The sequence below is a fragment of the Phyllobates terribilis genome, unplaced genomic scaffold (genome assembly GCF_046119375.1).
Source record: "Phyllobates terribilis strain yellow unplaced genomic scaffold, ASM4611937v1 Scaffold_4__5_contigs__length_816908805, whole genome shotgun sequence".
Classification (NCBI taxonomy): domain Eukaryota; kingdom Metazoa; phylum Chordata; class Amphibia; order Anura; family Dendrobatidae; genus Phyllobates; species Phyllobates terribilis.
This window is the reverse complement of record NW_027362764.1, coordinates 401974744-401991909: the sequence shown is the minus strand read 5'-3', so window position 1 is coordinate 401991909 and position 17166 is coordinate 401974744. Positions and strand designations below refer to the sequence as shown.

General features: G+C 44.1%; 1 protein-coding gene across 24 annotated transcripts in view; it reads right to left on the bottom strand.

The window, feature by feature from the left end:
* The window catches only part of LOC141265438 (NFX1-type zinc finger-containing protein 1-like), a 391532-nt gene that overhangs the window by 260147 nt on the left and 114219 nt on the right, over positions 1-17166 (bottom strand). The window contains exon 1 of one of the 24 annotated variants that reach the window (XM_073678548.1): positions 1454-1766. The exons of the other annotated variants lie outside the window; for them this stretch is intronic. The gene's annotated coding sequence lies outside the window, so the exon portion shown is untranslated. Of the gene's footprint in view, positions 1-1453; positions 1767-17166 lie in introns of those variants that run through there. 24 annotated transcript variants of the gene reach the window in all.

The window sequence follows — 17166 nt, the reverse complement described above, 5'->3', positions numbered from 1 at the left end:
GCACGTAATCCTGCCAACTACGCCAAAGTTGATGCGCCCCCTGGGCCGTGGGGTACCCGGTGCCGGGCCGGTAGATGCTGGGGGTTGTAGTCACTGTGGCGGTGACCCGGTCCGTGACCCAGGGCGGTCAATCCAAGGGGAAATGGTATATAGAGTTTATAATGTCCGACTACGCCACCTGTGGAATGCGGCTAAAGGGGGCCGCCGCTGCGGAACAGTCCTCTGAAGCTGGTGGTTTTGGAGCAATGATGGTACAACTCCCCACAGGAAGAGTTAGCTTCAGGGCAGTGTGTAGATGATGGTGGTTGTGCAGGGTGTCGTGGTGCAGTAATAACCACAGAGTCAGTATAGTGCAGTCCCAGGGTCTTTACTGATGACAATTAGACAAGCCTGGACTGGAGTACTGGCTAGAAGTAAGAGTCCGGTCAGCCTGGAAGCAAACATAGAGTCCTCCTTGCCAGGTGAAGTTGTAGGCCTCCCCTTCTCACTATACTCTTTGGCTTTGCTGCTTGTAGCTGTGCTATAGCCCACGTCCCTGAGTGTAACGTTCTGTGCTCACCCGTATGGCTGGCAGCTCGGGCCTTACTCATGCGTCGCTCCCTCGTGGCGGTGCTGGTCCCTCTGTGCTGCTGAGCCTCTGGGTGCCTGATGGGGCCAGGAGACCTGCAATCTCCTGCCCTACGGTATCTACTGCTGGGCCTTCAGTGCCACACAGCCTCGGACTTCGGTGTCCGGTTCTCTGTGTAATTCAGCTAGGATGAGCTACCTCAGCTCCAGTCCCTAGCTCCTGTCTCCTCAACGTCCTAAACTCAACTCTCTGACACTAAACTAACTAACCCTGCCCCCAGATTCCAGTTGCCAAGGGGAGGGGACTCCCCTTGCTGGTCTGGAGCCAGGAAAGTGTTGCATGTTTAGTATCCCTGACTAGTGGATCCCTGCTTGCTTCCAGGCATGGCATTACCTCTTTTGAGGGAGGCAATGCCACTGTGGCAACCAGACCCCTGGGGTGCCACACATACATAGCAGCGTGAGAGAAATCCACAAATTATTCCTATCATCATACTGCACAATGGCAGCAAGTATGCTTCAGTGCCTGTTGGGCAGTCTGTGCAATTGAAGTAAAGTTATGAGAATATAGACTTTATTCTCAAGAAACTATGAGGATCATGTATGGTCAATATGTGGTCATCTGAAAGTTCGCTCTTTGGGTAGCAAGGAGGATGCACAAAATACCCATGCTTTTTGTGTGAATGGGACAGCTGGGATAGGAATCATCACTGGAGCCAAAAAAAGTTGGCCAATGAGAACATCTTTCCAACCTGGACTCAAAAACATAGTTGCGGAAGGTTTAGTTGATCCCACTAAAGTTTTCCTGCCACCACTACACATTAAGCTTGGACTGATGAAGCAGTTTGTGAAAGCTCTACTGAAAGAAGGAGAGACTTTTAAGTACCTGTGTACCGAGTTTCAGGGACTGTCCGAAGCAAAACTGAAAGAAGGAGGTCCAGATATTCAGAAACTCATGAAGGACGACATATTCGAAACAAAATGAAAGCTGTTGAGAAAAGGGCATGGGATTCTTTTTGAGTCCATCATGGAGAACATGCTGAAATGTTTCAAAGCCTTGGGTTGTGTAAAGAATTTGAAGTTACATTTTCTACATTCCCATTTGGAATACTTTCCTGAAAACTTTGGTGCTGATAGCGAACAGCAAGGAGAAAAACTTCATCAGAATATCAAGGAGATGAAATGACGATGCCAAGGTAGATAGAATGTGAACATGATGGGGAACTACTGCTGGTTCCTTAACAGAGAAGACCCCAGGCCTTCTATAAGAGAAAAGATATCAAGAGAAGCTTTGAAGAGAAAAGGAAAAGGTGCAAGAATTAATTTACAATAAATTTGCAGAATGAATGTTAAATACATTTTTATAAATAATATTGTGTACACTTTTGCCTACAATAAAGATTGTTCTTGTTCATCTCGCTTGTACGTAATTTCACGCCTGTTTCATGCAAAATCCATACAAGATGGTTAAAAATAGAAGTGTTTTTTTAAATTAGGGCATAAAAAAACATAAGAGTCAGTCAGTGAATTTGAAATAAATTTCATAAACCCAAATTTTGCATATCTGTGTAATGTACTCAATTGTGGCCCCCATCCTGTAATAATGTCCCTTCTCCTTCCCCCATCTTATATTAATGTGCCCCATGCTGTAACAATGTCCCCCATCCTGGTTCCCATCCTGTAATAATGTCCTCCATGCTGGTCCCCATCCTGTAGTAATGTGGGGGGCAGTAATAATTTACTCTCGCTTGGCCCCCATCCTTTAATAATGTCCCCTATCTTGTAATAATGTCCCCCATTCTGTAATAATGCGCCCTGTCCTAGCCCCTATCTTCTAATAATGCCATCTGTCCTGCCCCCCATCCTGTAATAATGTCACCCATCTCGGCCCCTATCCTGTAATGATGTTCTGCATCCTTGTCACAATCCTGTAATAATATCCCTTGTCCTGGCCCTCATCATATAAAAATGTCCCCCATCCTGTAATGTCATTTGTCCTGGCTCCTATCCTGAAATGATGTCCTCTATTCGTGTTCCTATACTGTAATAATGACCTCTGTCTTGGCCCCCATTTCTGCATTAATTATTATCGCTGTATTGGTCTGTGGCGCCCCTGAGGGTTCAGTCGACACAGAGGTACTGCATCTCACCCAGAGGTGTGGTATCTCCTTCTCTCAGGTAAGGAGGGAGTGCTGCCCGGAACCCCAACACCTGCATCCAACACTACACTACTCCAGGCCGGCTGGAAGGGCAAGATGCAATGTGTTTCCTGCTTAGCCCTGTCCCTGGCTGGAGTAGGGGTAACCCAGAGGTAGGGGGAACCAGTAGTGGGTGTGGGTGGAGGAAGCAGTTTGAGGGAGCACTATAGAGTGAGATATAAAAAGAGAAGCCATCTTAGGGTGGCAGGTCAGAACAGAAGTTGAGTCAGTGGAGAACAGTCAGGGAGCAGAGTCTCTTTAGGAACTCTGCTCCACAAGTGGGCCCAGTCCTAGAGGCCCAGGAGGGGAGCAGAGGAGTAGGCTCCGTTCTAAGAAGGGATCCTAGGGGGTATGGCGAGTGCAGGACGGCACCCGTATGCCCCGCATCTGTCAGAAGACAGAGGGATCGTAGGCCGCAGGAAGGGGACCGGCCCCTGGTCCAGCCGTGCTACTCTACGTCTCGGCTGGGAAAACCGGAGCCTTCTGGCTTCTATAGCCAGTTGCCGAAGCCTCATTCTAATCCCCGTGAGGGTCAAGCAGGTCCGGGAACTCCGACGAGACAGGAGGGACTTCAGAGCACCCTAGCGGGATTGAGAGTGGGAAGTGCAGGGCAGGAAGGAGAAAGACCCAGCGTGAAGACGGTCTAGCTAGGAACACAAGAAAGTGGGGTTCTGCCAGGTACTCCTGATCTGCCTGAGGAAGTGCTAAATCCCGGCCTGGAGAACACAGCGCGACGTGGGAGGCTGACACCTGCACAGTGCACCAGTGCAACTGTCAAGAGAACTGTGAGTAAAAACTCGGATGACTGCACCGCACTGCCTCCATCCCTTCTTTCATCTGCGCCATCTCTCCCTCCTGGCACTACAACGCCCAGCGCAACCTACACACCTTACACTGCCCTGGAGCTAGCTCTACCTGTGGAAAGCCACACGATCCCTGCTGCCGTAACATCAGCTCTAGAGGACTGCTCCGCAGCGGCGGCTCCCTTTTGGCCGCAATCCACAGGTGGCATCACGAACACTTTCCAAAATCCCCTATAAACTACTATTCCCCCTTTTACTGACCGCCCTGGGTCACGGATCGGGCCAGCTACCGTGATATCCCCCAGCAACCAGAGGCCCGGCTGCCAAGTACCCCACGGCCCAGGGGGCGCGTCAGGTCCCCACCCTGTAATAATGTCTGCAGTCTTAGCCAATAGCATGTAATAACGTCCCCCTTTCTTGACGCTCTTTACATATACATTGAAAGAAAAAAAAAAAAAACAGATTCCTCTCACCTGTGCTTGCTCCTGCAACTAGCAGTGTCCTCTTCCTCGGCTATAACTGGTACAGATGATCGGTGCATTACATACAGGCACACCAACTTCAGATACTGGCCTCTGATAGGCCGGTATAGTTTATAGCTCTTGCAGTGCAAGAAATTTGTCGTTCTCTGCACTACAATACATTTCAACTGAATGTGTGTCCAAACGACACACATCTAGCTGAAAAATACATTGGCAGGACTCCATCCTCCATGGGCGTAGTTGCGGTCGCACCGTCTGCGACCGCGATCATTATGCCCATGTTATAGAGGACCTTACACCAGTTTTAGCATGTTAAACTGGCCACATTATGGATTAGTGGCTGCAGCACTGAATAAAACATTTATATTTATTTTTTAATTTCTCATCTGTGTTATGGAGATATTAGCTTATAAAGTTTAGGTTATAATTTATGCTAAGACCAAGGGGGTGTTACCAGAGATTTGTCTCTGGGAGGCATGTACTTTTTCCCCTGCATGACTTTGATCGATTGCAGAAGGTCAGAAGAACATGCTTTCTCCTGTGAGACGTGATGACAAACAGCCTCACTCTCAGCCCTGATCTCTGCAGCAACTGTGTAGAAAAGAGCAGAGCCGAGTGTGATTATAGACACCTTAAGATTTCATCTCAAGTTGGTCAGTGTGGGGGGGAAGAGTGAGTAGAGCTGTGTTGGTTGTGATTACAAACACCTCCAGCTTTCATCTCACAGTAGTTAGTGTGGGGGGAGGGGAGTAGAAGCAGAGTAGAGTAGCAGCATGATGCCTCCTGCTTATGATTAGTATGAGACAAAGAGAAAGCCACAGATACAAGGAACTAGGCACACCCAGAAATTATGTTGAAAAATATAACAATTTTATTTAGACAATAAATAGCAACGACAAAATGACCATACACAAAAAGATTAAAAACATTTAAAACATGTAATCCCATGCAAGGGTGGAATCATCCCAAACATGCAAGAGCAGGTATAATGAAATACACCACAGATTAGATTATAATATTAGATGAAGTATAGATTAAGGGTAATACTGACCATAAGGTTAGCAATAAACAACCCAATGTGCAGATGAATAGAAGTATAAAGTACAATGATAAATAGAACATAGACAAAAATACAAATACACCATTGAAAGGTCAGTATAATCTACCTTCTGTAGTTACCCAACACGTGTCGCTGCCCACTGGCAGCTTCGTCAGGGGTAATCCACTAGTGTGGTGGACTGTCCATATATAGGCAGGTCAGGGAAGGAAAGCCAGCTGTAGGAGGTTTATTAATATGCATCTCTAAATTAATTAAGTGGATCCGGAGTGGACACATGCATAGACCGCCATTGTAAATAGCAGCTAGTGCATGTATCCTGTAAAAAGATTGCGTGCGTCTCACCGCAGCGGCTGTGGAACGCAGCGGGCACTATTTCCGGCCGGATGTGTGTGTGTGACATGATAGACGTCACTTCCAGTCCGGCTTCAAGGCATCCGTTCCACCAAGAGATAGCGGTGGAACGCAATGAACGTCACTTCCGGCAGGAAGTGACCTGACGCTATAGCAGATCAATACATGCGTCCCAACAATGTGGAACGCAAGCATCCCCATGGCTAAGGGACCCATAGAGGTAAATGTAAAATGCGCTGCGCTAAGTAAGGAGCACTAGTATGTAACCATGCAGCAGAAATGAGAACATGCATGGACACATAAAGGTAAGAGATCATCATATAAGGAGACAATAAATACACAAGGGGGCCCAAAAAAGCATATATGGGCCAACATTAATCCTGGTGGATAACAGGGAGACAAGTAAACCAACTCCAATGATGGAGAAATCTAACAACACGACAGACATAGAGACCAGTTGAATAATGCAAGAGAGCCATTGAATCAAGGACAGGGTTCCAATAAAAGGGAAAAAGTTACAAATTCAAAGGGTACAACCAGGAATCAAATGGCCCCTAATGCTCCCCCCCTGCCCAACCAAGGGGAAATCCAACCGCACTGTAAGCATCTATAACAAATAGTTAGTGAGGGGCCATATCCAAAAAACCAAGGACCACAAAAAAACATATGGGGAGGTAAGGCCGCAGAGTCCCTAATCCATATCCAAAGTACCCACTTATGGACCAGAGGGAGATAGACACCAAATTCAAAAGTGAATGGTAGCATTAAAAGGTGTAAATATCAAAGGTTATTTCGCAATTAATTCAAAAAGATCTCCGGTTGATATGTTAAAGCACTACATTATATGTTACTGTTTAATCAAAAAGCCTGTAAAGGAATGATCCTCATTAATGCCTTTAGGCGCTATAGAGTCCAGGGTGTAAATCCACCTCGACTCCAATTTTAAAAGTTGGTTGGAATAATCCAAGCACCGTGGGTTGGGCTGGACCTTCTGGAGTCCAACCACACGTAACCCGCGGGGTGTACCACCATGCATATTGAAAAAATGTGATGCCACTTTGGAGATCTTTTTTCCTTTTTGTAGGTCCTGATTGGCTAAATTAATATTGGAAATATGTTTTTGAATTTGTTTGCGTAATTCCTGACCCATTTGCCCAACATAAACCATGGGACAAGGACACATTAATGCATATATTACATTTTGAGTTTTACAGTTTATGAAATTTTTGAGATGTGTGTTTAATTGGTCAGTGGGATTGATAAACATCCTGGTTGGCTGCATGAGGGGACAGATCGAGCACTCGCCACGGGGGTAAGAACCCCTGAGTCGAGTGCCCGTTGAGGTAGTCGTAATGGGTCGTCTATAGTGGCTCCTCACCAATTTGTCACCTAGGTTTGGGGTTTGGGGCCCGTTTGGCCGTTAGGAGTGGTCTCTCACGGATGATCTTGGACAGTCGGTGACCAGTGGTAAGGATGCTCCAGTGTCACTTAAGCACTTGATTGATTAGGGACCACTGGTTGTTAAAGGTAGTAATGAATCTTACATGATTGACACTTTCATGTACAATAGGATTTAGCAAGGAGTCACATGGTCTGGTGGAGACTTTGTGTCGAGCTTTAGTAATAACCGATTGTGGATAACCAAGGTCAGATTACTCTCTCTTAAAGGAGTCCAAACGTGAACAATTCCTCTTAGCCCTTGTGAATTGGCCAACCGGGATTCCATCTCTCAGAGACTTGGGGTGGAAACTTTGATAGTGTAACAGGCTATTAGTTGCTGTTTTCTTCCTGTAGGTGAAACCATCAGCCATGACAATTTTGAGATCAAGAAAGTTGAGTGAAATAGATGAAATTTCAAAAGTTAGATGGATATTGAAGGAATTGTTGTTAAGCTCCTCAATAAAGAATTCAGCCTCCTGTTTGGTCCCTGTCCACACGATAAAAATATCATCTATAAAGCGTAGCCACTTAAAAACATTTTGTTGGAATGCTGGCAGTGGATACACGTGTGCGCCCTACCACCAACCCATGAATAGATTGGCAAAGGAGGGCACAAACCGTGTACCCATCGCCATACCCGACACCTGTCGGTAAAAAGAATAATCAAAAATGAAATAATTGTGCATAAGCACAAACTAAAACAAATCAATGACAAAAGAGTCATGGAGGCGATTACCTCCACTGTTAAGGTCCAAGAAATGCATAATAGCTGCAAGCCCATCCTGGTGGCCAATGTTAGAGTATAAGGATTCCACGTCAACTGTAATTAGCAAGGCATTGACAGGGATCTCAACTGTATCCAGAAGTTGAAGCAGATGTGATGAATCCCTGAGGTAGGAAGGCAAGCTGGTTACCAAAGGCTGTAAGAAAAAATCAATATATATGCATACTTTCTCACTAATACTGCCAATACCAGACACTATCGGCCTACCTGGGGGAGACTCCATATTCTTGTGCACTTTAGGCAATAAGTAAAAGGTTGGAATAGTCGGTTTTTTAATAAAGATAAACTCCTTTTCTTGCTTGTTGATAATCCCAAGTTCAAGGGCTCGATTAAGCAGGCGAGGAAAAAACTGTTGTATGGTCTGAGGGGAGCTTAGAATAAAAATTGGTGTTACATAATTCTCTTTTGACCTCTGTTAGATACATGGTTCTTGGCCATAATACCACGTCCCGTCCCCCCGTCTTTCAGCCAATGTTAGATTTTGTGAGGTAAATGTGTCAGTGGGTAACTTTTTATCTCATCCTTTATAACCTCAAAAAATGTGGATACCGAAGGGACTATTGAAAGGGCTGGTATGGCTAGGGAAGGGGAGCGGTGTGGAAATCTCCTCCTACCTGCGACATCCTGATTCTCCCGTAAGAGGTCCAACAAATCTGTAAATACTTGTCTGTCTGTAGGTGAACTAGGTAGGAGGTCAGGCTTGTCATACATTGCCCTGAAAATGACTTTCCTGCAAAAAAGATAAAGGTCTTTTATTAAAGTAAATCTATCCAATTGTAGCATAGGTGAGAACGTTAAACCCTTTTCCAATACAGACTTCTCATCTGATGTTAAAATATATGACGAAAGTTAATAATCTGTAATTGAGATTTCAGGAGTTAATACTGATTCCTCCTCCGGTTGGGACGTGTCGTCATAATCTTGTGATGTTTTGGGCCCTGCCCCTTTCCTGCGGTTCCCCCGTCTTGTCCTCCGTCCGTGTCGCTGGTTTTGGAGCTTAAAAAATCGCTACTATCAATTTCCGATACCTTAGGGAAGTTGGGTGGGCTAGAAGCTCGTACACCACATTGGTTCCCCTATGCCTCCATTTAAAAATCTGTTTCTTTTCATAGTCCTTTTTGTCACAGTTCAGTTTTTGTCTCTTCCTATCCATGGTGTCCCTATCCAGTTTATCAATGATCTCCTTCAGTTTATGTTGAAAGGGTGCCATTTGTTTGGTATGATCAAATTTGGATAGTTGTACCTGTAGTGTTTTGATTCTATTTTTGAGAGTTTGTAGTAACTCCCTATCGTGTTGTATTAGAACGTTGATCAGAATTGTAGAGCATTGTGAAAGCCCTGACTCCCAAATATCTTTAAAGGAAGCAGAAGGCTCCCATGCTGGAAAAATTTGTGTGCGCAGGCCCCGTGGAAAAATTGCTAGGCTTCTGATATTCCACCAAACTCGTGTTCTAAGTCCTGCTTATGATAAGTCATCCTCATGTAGAGCAAAAAGTACACCCCCCCAGAGATGAATCTCTGATTATGTTAATTTATGTTAGGCTTAACATAAATTATTAGAACCTGAATATTACAAGCCGATATCTCTAACAGAGATGAGAAATTTAAAAATGAAAAAGAAGTTTTATTCAGCTCTGCAGCCACGATTCCATGAGGTTGCTGGTTTAACATGATAAAACTGATGAATGGTCCTCTTTAACCCCTTCGCAACTCTGGGATTTTCCATTTTTGCATTTTCGTTTTTTGCTCCCCTTGTTCCCAGAGCCATAGCATTTTTATTTTTCGGTCAATATGGCCGTGTGAGGGCTTATTTTTTGCGGGACGAGTTGTACTTTTGAATGACATTATTGTTTTTACCATCTTGTGTACGGGAAAACGGGAAAAAAATTCCAAGTGCGGTGAAATTGCAAAAAAAGTGGAATACCACAGATGTTTTTTTCTTATTTTTATTACCACGTTCACTAAATGCTAAAACTGACCTGCCATTCTTATTCTCCAGGTCATTACGAGTTCATAGACACCAAACATGTATAGGTTCTTTTTTATTTAAGTGGTGAAAAAATATTCCAAAGTTTGCTAAAAAAAAAAAATGGCGCAATTTTCCAAGACTCGTAGCGTCTCCATTTTTAGGGATCTGGGGCCGGGTGAGGGCTTATTTTTGGTGCGCCAGGCTGAAGTTTTTATTGATACCATTTTGGGGTAGATCTGATTTTATTGCAATGTTGCGGCGACCAAAAAACGTAATTCTGGCGTTTAGAATTTTTTTCTCGTTACGCCGTTTACCGATCGGATTAATTATTTTTTTATATTGATAGATCGGGCGATTCTGAACGCGGCGATACCAAATATGTGTATGTGGGTTTTTTTTTTTTTATTATTTTATTTGGAACTAGCTGTACTACCCGGCTTCGCCCGGGTTAATAACTGCTGTCAGCAAAACAGAATGAGTTAACAAAAATTTATTCTCCACACAAAAACCACAAAACAAATAGATAGAAATGTAATTATTAAAAGGCAAAAACTAAGCTAATATAAGCATTTCACAACATATATTTCAACACCAGAGATATTCCACACAGATTTAACTAAATTGGCCAAGTAATGTGAAGTAATCTTCTACTCCTTATTCGAGAGCCTTTTGATAAACGACATTCTTAGTTCTTCCTTCAGGTGCAAACACGAACAGATTTTTGGCTGTTCCAACTCTTGAACAGGCCACATAAAGTTGACCATGAGAAAAGCATGGAGATTGTAAATCGATTCCAACTACTTTCAAGGACTGTCCCTGAGCCTCGTTGATGGACATAGCAAATGCCAGTCGAACAGGAAACTGGAGGCGTTTAAAATCAACAGGCAAATCAGATGGAATGAGAGGAATTGTTGGAATGAAAACATCTTCTCCTGTGGCACATCCTGTCAAAATGGTTGCCTCAATTACATGTGGAAACTTTATGTCTGACTGGTAACAAAATGCAGCATGTTTCAAATCAACCATTTCCTGTGTCCTGGTGGAAGAAATAGCAATTCTCTTAGTGGCAAGTCAGCCTTCTCTCTGCTGAGATGACTCATTGGCCCTTGAGCAAGCAGCTCTTCTTCTCTTATCTGCAAGCCTCGCTTCCCTCTCCTCAGAAAGTTCATTGGCTCTTGAGGAAGCAGTTCTTGTTCTCTTATCTACAAGCCTCGCTTCCCTGTCCTCAGAAAGTTCATTGGCTCTTGAGGAAGCAGCTCTTGTTTTCATGTCTGCAAGCCTCGCTTCCCTCTCCTCAGAAAGTTCATTGGCCCTTGAGGAAGCAGCTCTTGTTCTCTCGTCTGCAAGCCTCGCTTCCCTCTGCTCAGAAAGTTCACTGGCTCTTGAGGAAGCAGCTGCTGTTCTCATGTGTGTCAGCCTTGTTTCTCGGTCTTCACATTTTTCATTGGCCCATAATGCAGCTTTTCTTTTCGCATCAGCTGACATTCGTGCCATGAAATTCCTTTTCTTATGAGGCATTATTGTGGTAAAAATAGTCTGTAACTGGCAGTTTTTATATCCTCTCACATAGAAGTAATGTGACTAACATCAGCCTTTCCACCAACACACCCTGACATCTTACTACCTTACACAAGCTTTGTTATACTGAGAATGTCCTTTGTTGCCTATATTAACCAATCACAGCTCAGATTAATTAACTGTAGCAAAATAGAAGCTGAGCTGTGATTGGTTGCTATTGACAGCCTGATAAATCTTTGTGAGATGAGTCTTGTGTGTGCTGAGGGTGGTATATGTGTTCAAGCACGTGGTAGTGTGTGGCGCATTTTGTGTGTGTGTTCATATCCCCGTGTGTGGTGAGTATGAGTATCCCATGTCAGGTCCCTACCTTAGCAACTGTACGTTATATATTCTTTGGCGCCATCGCTCTCATTCTTTAATTCTCCCTTGTTCACATGTGGCAGCTGTCAATTTTCCTCCAACACTTTTCCTTTCACTTTTTCCCCATTATGTAGATAGGGGCAAAATTGTTTGGTGAATTGGAACGCACAGGGTTAAAATTTCGCCTCACAACATAGCCTATGACGCTCTCGGGGTCCAGACGTGTGACTGTGCAAAATTTTGTGGCTGTAGCTGCGACGGTGCAGATGCCAATCCCGGACATACATATATACATACATACACACATTCAGCTTTATATATTAGATGGGGTGAAAGCGGGGTTATTTAAACTTTTGTATTTTTAAATTTTTTTTAATATTTTTAAAAACATTTTTTTATCACTTTTTGCATGCTTCTATAGTCTCCATAGGAGACTAGAAGCAGCACTTGTCTGATCGCCTCTGCTACATAGAGGTGATGAGCAGATCACCTCTATGTAGCAGAAATGCTCCTGTGCTATGAGCGCCGACCACTGCGGTGCTCATAGCGATCAGCACATGACAACCACTGGGGTCTGCTGCAGACCCAGGGTTGTCATGCCCACGCATCGGTGACCCGTGATCACGTGACGGGGTCACCGATGGGCGGGGTAAGTGATGCGCTTCCTGCGCGGCGATGTTAAATGCCGCTGTCAGAGATTGACAGCGGCATTTAACATGTTAACAGCCGCGGGTGTTGCGGGCACATGTCAGCTGTAATAATCAGCTGACATGTGCCCGGTTCAGTGTGGGCTCAGCGCCGGAGCCCGCGCTGATCAGGGGGTGACAGCCTGGTGCGTAGTAATACGCCACAGGCTGTAAAGGGGTTAACACATTTTTTAAAGTGCATAGTGAATAATGTAAAAAAAATAAATGCAAAAAACACAAGCAAATGTTTTGAATTTTTTCATTCTCGCCCTTAAAAATAATAATGTTATTCACAAATCACTAACTATATACACTCCAAAACAGTTTAATGATAAATATACACTCTAACATGAAAAGTAACACTTCTTGCAATTTAGTGACATAATGACATAATTTTCTATGACTTGTGCTATTACAGTTGATGTGGCTTAGAGAACAGTGGTGAAGCCACATGCAGCCTGACAAATATAATTTATGCTAGAAAGTCTCTGGTGTAGATTTGATTTTCTGGTGCTCACACAGCAAGAGAGGTGCCAAATTTATTAAGTAATCTGCACCTCTTAATAGATTAGGCACATCATACTACAGTGTTTTTAATAGATCTGACAGATCAAGCAACTACAGTGCTGTCGGCCAATTCAAAAGGTTAGTAAACCTGAAAATTTAAGAAAGTAAGTGAGGTTTTGTCTCTCTTAGAATATATATCATTGCATAATTATTGGGCAACTATTAGTGTGCAGAAATATTATGCAACTAAATGAAAAATTTTACTTTTCCCATCCCTATTTTAATCTTCATCTGTTAAAGTGATAATAGATCAAATAGGTCAAAATGTAAAAAAATGCATTTCTGGCATTTAAAAAAAAAATAAAAGTAACCAATATAGCCACTCTTCTTTTCAATAACAGTCATAAGCCTTCCATCCATTGAGTCTGTCAGGTTATTAATCTGTTGATCAACTTTTTGGGCAACACAAACCACAGCTTCGCAGACACTGTACAGAGAGGTGACTGTTCTCCTTCGCCGTAAATCTCCCGTTTAAGAAGTGCCCACAAGTTCTAAAGGATTTAGGTCAGGTGAGGAAAGGGGCCATGTCATTATTCTTTCATCTTTAAGCCCTGTACTGACTAGTCAAGCAATGGAGGGCTTTGAGCATGCGATGGAACTTTGTTCTGCATAAGAATCTTGGTTTTCTTAAAAGATGCAGACTTTTTACTGTATCACTGATTGAAGAAAATACCTTCAAAAAACTTGCAGTAGGATTAGGAGTTGATTTTCAATCCATCTTCAAAATGATAAAGTCCAACTAGCTCCTATTTAATAATACCAGTGTGGCACCCCAGAGGGTCTGGTTGCCACAGTGGTAGTAATACCATGTCTGGGAGCAAAACAGGGGTTTCCTGGTCAGGAACACATTACATGCAATACCTCCTGCCCCAGAGCAGAAAGGGGAGGATCCTGCCCTTTATAACTGGGTCTGGAGGCGGGGTTAGTGAGTCTAGAGTTGAGTTCTGTGTGAGGAGTCAAGTAGGACACGAAGGAGCAAGGAGCTGAGGACTGGAGCTGGCAGAGCTCGTCCTGGCCAGAGTACATACAGCGAACCGGACACCGGAGTCCGAGGCTGTGGGGATTACATACCCAGCAGCAGAAACCGCATGGCAGGAGATTGTAGGTCTCCTGGCCCCATCAGAAGCCCAGAGGCTCAGCCACATGAGATTATCAGTGCCACCACAGAGGAGCGAGGAATACACGGGATCCGAGTCGCCAGCCATACGGGTGAGCACAGCACGTTACACTCAGGGACGTGGGCTACAACACGACTATAAGCGGGATAGCCAAAGAGTACAGTCAGAACGGCAGGCCTACAACTCCACCTGGCCAGGAGGATTCTAGGATTGCTCCCAGACTGACCAGGCCCTCATCCCTAGCAAGTACACCCGTTGGGGCCTATATAATTGCCACCAGTAAAAAAAAAACTAGGACTGCACTGCAACGACTCCGTGTTGACATTACTGATCCCCGCACTATCACCACCATCATCCATACACGCTGCCCTGAAGCTCAACTCTTCCTGTGGGGAGTCACATCACCTTGCTGCACACACCATCAGCTTCAGTGGACTGCTCCGCAGCGGCGGTTCCCTATAACCGCATCCCACAGGTGGCGTAGTTGGACTATATATAACAGAGACACATAGACTACCCTGGTTTGACCGCCCTGAGTCACGGACCAGGTCACCGCCACGGTGACTACAACCCCCAGCATCCACAAGGCCCGGCTCCGGGTACCCCACGGCCCAGGGGGCGCGTCACCAGCCCACAGCAGGACTCCAACTCCACCTTACTGGCATCTGAGTCAAAGTGGAGGTTTGTGCCCATTACTGATCCAGCCACAGGCTCATTCCATGTAGTTCATCATCTCTCCAGTCCATAAATTAAAAAAATTATCTCCAGATATCTCTTGGCTCAGTCTTGAAGTTTCAGCTTATGCGCCTTGTTCAGTGGTGGTCAGGTCTTGACCTTCCTTGTCTTGGGCATGTCTCTGAGCACCGAACACCTAATACTTTTGGGCACTGCAGGGAGGTTGCAGCTCTGGAATATGATTGCAGTGGAGGATAATGTGAAGCTACCCAGAAACCATTTGATTCTTCTAAAATCTTTGCAGTTAAGGTGCGTGTCTTTTTCGCAACACTTTTTTGTGACCCTGTTGAATATGTGCAACAAAACTTTCATGGTTCTCTGATCACTCCCCAATATCTTAGCAATTTAAACAATGCTGCATCCCTTGTAATAATGTTTGACTTTTCAAACTCAGAGAAATCTCTTTTTTGGCCCATTTTTGTGATATGCAAAAGTAGTGCTGTTGCTTCAAAAGTATCCAGCAACTAAAAGAGTTAACACAGTCACAGGAGACAGGAAGTGTTGTACTTCAGAAGCATTCAGCAACTAGAGCGGTTAACACAGTCACAAGAGACAGGATGCAGGATAAAGAATGCGGTGTACTAGTGAGTCCTTGTGAAGGAAAAGCCTGCTGTTTATGCACAGAAATGTGCTGCCAAGAGATCTAATCTGTGCTGAATTATGCTACTGAAGAGACTAACGTTACTGTGCCTGCTTTATGAGACTCTACTGTAATGAAGATTGTTGCTGTAATATCCCTGAATTGCACTGGCCGTGCTTCAGATTAAATTCCACTGTTACACTGTTGAAAAAGACTCTTGTTAGATGTGTCTGGTTAGCAACTGAATCTATTGTGTGCCTGAGAGAAGCTGCAGCCTATGGTTGCCCTGAGTAATGGTTCCCCCAGGATTCCCATGAATTCATGAAACCCGTCTCGCCCTCTCTGAACCTAGCGGGGTGCCTGTAACATTTTGCATGAGGAAAACAAGCTGCCAAATAATTCTGCACACCTTGAGAAAGGTGATTATATCCTTAATCCACATCCTCCCTCATTACACAAAGGCACATCACCTGATCTGCTTCATCAAATAAGCAAACAAGTTTATACAGCATGAAGTTGGAAAATTTGAATAAGGCCAAATTCACACGTTCAGTATTTGGTCAGTACTTTGCATCTGCATTTGTAAGTCAAAATCAGAAGTGGAACTGGGGTATCCCACAAAGTGGCCAATTCTATGGGATACCGGATATATAGTGTGCTTCATATAAATGCTGTGTTTTTTTTTGTGTAAACTGTGCATTTTAAATACATTGTGAGACCTGCTGACAGGCAGCACAAAAAAGGGTTAATCTTTCTCTCACAGGCTTGATCATGTGACCCAGCTCTGTTTAATATGCAGAAGCTTCTGGAAAATCGCCTCTGGGCAGTCAACCAATGACTGCAGCTCTAACAGTCACATAGAAGTGGGAGGAGCTAAATCCTGTGAGGTAGTTAAAGACTGAAGTGGCAGTTGGTGGCCAGACATTTTGAGAAGAGGAAGCCATTTTGTAGGTGAAGGAGTTACCTACCTTCTCCCTGACTGCTGTTCTTAAAAAGGGGACAGACACAATAAGGGGAACTGATAGTCTTCATATTAGGAAGATTACAATTGTGAATAAGAATTTGCCCCATTATCCTCAGTAAAGAGACTTTTGTTTAAGTTCTTAAGGCTTCTTTATGACTGGGGCTCGGGTGCACAGACTACTACCACCATCATCACCCTCTACCTGGAGGCATTTACTGAAAAACATTATATTGTGGAGTTTCATGTGGGTGTGTAATTTGAGAAGAGAGGACTCTTCTCCTGACAGAAAACTGGCCACAGCGAGATACATTGTATACTGTGAGGAGTACAGCACCCTGCCATACACCACATGAGATTACCACAAGAATTGGCGTCACAAACATGATTTACCTCTGTGCCTTATATTTATTGAACACTGAGTTAATAAATACTGCTGATGTTGAGGGAAGTTGAAGAGAAAATTACCTCAGAAAGTGTGAGTCTTTACCTCTGTAAAGAATTTGTACTGCACCACAGCTGTTGTTGGACTGTACACATCCCAGTGGCTGCTTTATTGGGAACAGTGGTCTGATTTGATTGTAATACCCTGTGATTTAAATTGTGTTTTCTATGTTTTTGCGCAGATATCTTGTATATAAAATTGGTGCCCTACAGGAATGAGCAACTGAAGTTGAAATTTTCTCCACTGCACCCTGACAAAGAGGGGTGAGACATACAGCAGTCGGAAAGTTGAGAGGAATTACTGCATTATACATACAGTGTTGTAAACGTCTTCAGAAGAGGAGAGTGAAGTGACTAGCCCTTCAACTCCTATGGCTCGAGCAATGCCATTAACAATGCCTTATTACTTTGGGGCACCCTGGCTCCCCAGCTACAGTGGAGAACCCCACACATTAAAGGACTTTAAAGAGAAAATGCAGGTAATATTCAGACTGTACCCAGTGAGCCCTGCACAAAAAGTGGAGATATTGATTGGTCAGCTAG